The sequence below is a fragment of the Palaemon carinicauda genome, chromosome 9 (genome assembly GCF_036898095.1).
Source record: "Palaemon carinicauda isolate YSFRI2023 chromosome 9, ASM3689809v2, whole genome shotgun sequence".
Classification (NCBI taxonomy): Eukaryota; Metazoa; Arthropoda; class Malacostraca; order Decapoda; family Palaemonidae; genus Palaemon; species Palaemon carinicauda.
This window is the reverse complement of record NC_090733.1, coordinates 9,924,127-9,927,447: the sequence shown is the minus strand read 5'-3', so window position 1 is coordinate 9,927,447 and position 3,321 is coordinate 9,924,127. Positions and strand designations below refer to the sequence as shown.

General features: G+C 37.4%; 1 pseudogene; it reads right to left on the bottom strand.

The window, feature by feature from the left end:
• Positions 1 to 3,059, bottom strand: part of LOC137646265 (uncharacterized kinase-like protein D1044.1) — a 16,242-nt pseudogene extending 13,183 nt beyond the window's left edge.
• Between the last annotated feature and the right edge of the window lie 262 nt (positions 3,060 to 3,321).

The window sequence follows — 3,321 nt, the reverse complement described above, 5'->3', positions numbered from 1 at the left end:
TAGTGAGGGAAGACAAACAAATATGTTTTTAATGAATGGAGGGAACTATTTAACAGAGGTGGAGAATTGTAAAGTTATTAAAGGAGAATGTGTTATCAGACAGCCTAGACTAGTAGGGTTGGATCTCTTGTTACGATGAAGAGAAGTGGAGAAAAAGGTAGTCCAATCGAAGAAATGTGGTAGCGATTAGAAGAGCAAGAAATCAGAGAGATGTTTAAGGACGCAGTTCTTAAGGGCATCAGATTGGCAGATGTGAACATTTTGTGGACAGAAAATAGTAGATTGATCCTTAAAACTGCATAAGAATTATTGGGGAAGACATCTGGTATAGGACCACCAAATGAGATGGAAAGCTGGCAGTAGAGCCTTAACACAAGATAAGATAGAGAAGAAAAAAAAAGGAGCCTAATGACAGGAAACAATCTTAGAGAAATAGGATAGCTTGGAAAACTGCAATCAAAGAAGCTGAAAGGGCAGAAGCACAGGCAAATGTTCTATGAAAAATTAGAGACAGCTGAAGGCCAAAAGAGAATACACAAGTTAGCAAAAAGAAGAGATAAATCTTCAAAGGAGGTAACACATATTCAGACAAAATCACTGACGAAAATGGAAGATTTTTACCAAAAGAGGAAGGCTTAATAGCTAGACAGAAGGAATACTTCGAAAAGTTACTAAAAAAAGAAACCCTAAAAAATAAGAATAGTCCAGGATATCAGTATAGAAGAAATTAAGAAGGCACTAAATATAATGAAGAAGGGGAAAGCAGTAAGTCCTCATAAAATAACAGCTGAAGTGTGGAAGTGTTTAGGAGTGGAAGGCATCAACATCCTGTTGGATTTAATAAGTAAGATGTATCGCCAAGAACGAATGCCAGACATGTGGAGAAATAGCCAAATTATCCCGATCTAAAAAGGGAAGGGTGATATGCAGGAGTGTGAGAACTACAGAGGAATTACGCTTATATCACATATAATGAAAATATATGAGAGGATTATAGAAGGAAGACTAAGAATGGATACCCTTATTTGTGAAGAACAATTTAGTTTTATGCCAGGAAAGAGCACAGTTGATGTAATATTTACACTAAGGTAGACAGTAGAAAGAAACAGAGTGTACTACATTGGTGTTTATTGCTTTGGAAAAAGAGTATGATAAGCTACCCAGGCAGGAAGTGTCGAGGTGCTTGACAGACTTTTCGGAAAGTATGCCAAAATGATGAAAGATACGTATGCAGATGTAACTACATAAGTAAGAAGCACTGTTGGAAGTATAGAGAAGTTTAAATTGAAAGTTGGTCTCAACAAGGATTCATCCATTAGTCACTACGTGTTTCATATTATTTTAGCATCGGAAGTTAGAGCAGAGGTGCCTTGGAGTTCAATGTTTGTTGATGACATTGTGCTGACTAATCCAACAAGAGAAGGTAGAAAGAATGAGAGAAGAACTTGAGAGTAGATGCTTAAGAATTGATAGAATAAAGACAGAATATATGTGGACAGGTGGAGAGGAATGGCAGGGAACTGTGATATTAGGCTAAGAAGACATAAGGAGGGTTCATCATAATCATCTCCTCCTATGCCTATTGATACAAAGGATGTGGGTTAGATTTCGCTAGTCGTATCTATCTTGAGCTTTTATATCAATACTTCTGCATTCATCATCTCCTACTTCACGTTTCATTGTCCTCAGCCATGTAGGCCTGGGTCTTCCCACTCTACTAGTGCCTTGTAGAGCCTATTTGAAAGTTTGGTGAACTAATCTCTCTTGGGGAATGGGAAAAGCATGCCCAAACCATCTCCCTTTACCACTCACCATGATCTTATCCACACATGGCACTTGGGTAATCTCTCATATAGATTCAATTCTACTCATGTCCTGCCACTTAACTCCAAATACCCTTCTGGGGGCTTTGTTTAAAATTTTCTAAATCTGTTGGATATTGTGTCATTGTTATACCATGGCTTATGCCCATACATCAACACGAATATTAGTAAACTAATATACAGCTAGATTTTTATATGTAATTTTAGGTGACTTGATTTCCATATCTTACATAACATAGCCACTGTCAATTGTTTTTTTTTTTTTTTTTTTTTTTTTTAAATATCATTAAACGCAAATTCTAAACATCTGTATTAGATATTATAATTCCTTAATATTCAAATAATCCAACCTCGTTTATTCTTTGTCCTTCCAATGATATTTCATTTTCTATAGCATACTCTCTTCTCACCATCTCTGTCTTTCTTCTATCAATTTTGTTTACAGCCTCATGCAATATTTCATGCATTCTTGTAAGATATATGTGTAAGTCCTGTGGTGTTCTGTTGATAAGAACAGCATCATAAGCATAATTCAGGTCTGCTAATTTCATATTACCAATCCAGTCCAATCCTTCTCCACTATCCCCAACTGTTCTATGCATCATAAAATCCATGAGAGTAAAAACAACATAAGTTACACCAAATTCCCTTGGAATACTTCACTATTCACTGGTGTACTGCACGCAAATCACGTACTCTGTAATAATATTTCTATTATTTGTATATTGTCGTTATTGCTCTCACCTCGCACTGATACCTTGATTCTGCCTGTATGTACTTATGTCAACCTGTTTAAATAAATGTATCCTTCTTTCACGGAATTTGTTGTTATAAAAGCTCACTGTCTATTGAAATAAAGTTAGTTATAATTTAGCTGTCTCTCAGTTTCCATTTAACTGGTGCATCTGCATATTGGTGACCACTGGAGTGTTAAGTTCCCTCCTGCTTTCCCTTGCACTGCTGTATCTTATTGTTTGATGATGCCTGTACTATCAAAGCCATGCCCCTGAAATTACCATTTTTCATTAGTGAAGAAGCATTCTCCTGGTTCCAGTTTGCTGAAGTCCAGTTTTGCATTAGGAGACTGAATAGGTCTTGTACCAAAGCAGATTATGGCTTTGAAGAGATCCCCGAGGATACTAATGTACAATGCCCTTAAATCATACCTTCTGGAGCAATACTTGCTATTGCCAGCCACTCACATGACAAAACATTTTCAGCTCTCTCAACAGCCATTGTGGAACCAAATGACATTGCTCACCCTCAAGAAAATGACTATTATCACTCGCCTACAATCAACTGCCAAACGGCTCTCCTCGTGAAGTGAATTTACTTCGTGGCCTTTGGGTACGGCGCTTAGCAGAACCTGTACATGCTACTAACCACGATGTCGATATTTCTCCAATGAAGAACCTGAAGAACAAAGTCGAGGTCCTTATGGACAGCCACTTCACCTCCTTCCAGATTGTCATTAACACCTACACTCCTGATGAAGTGG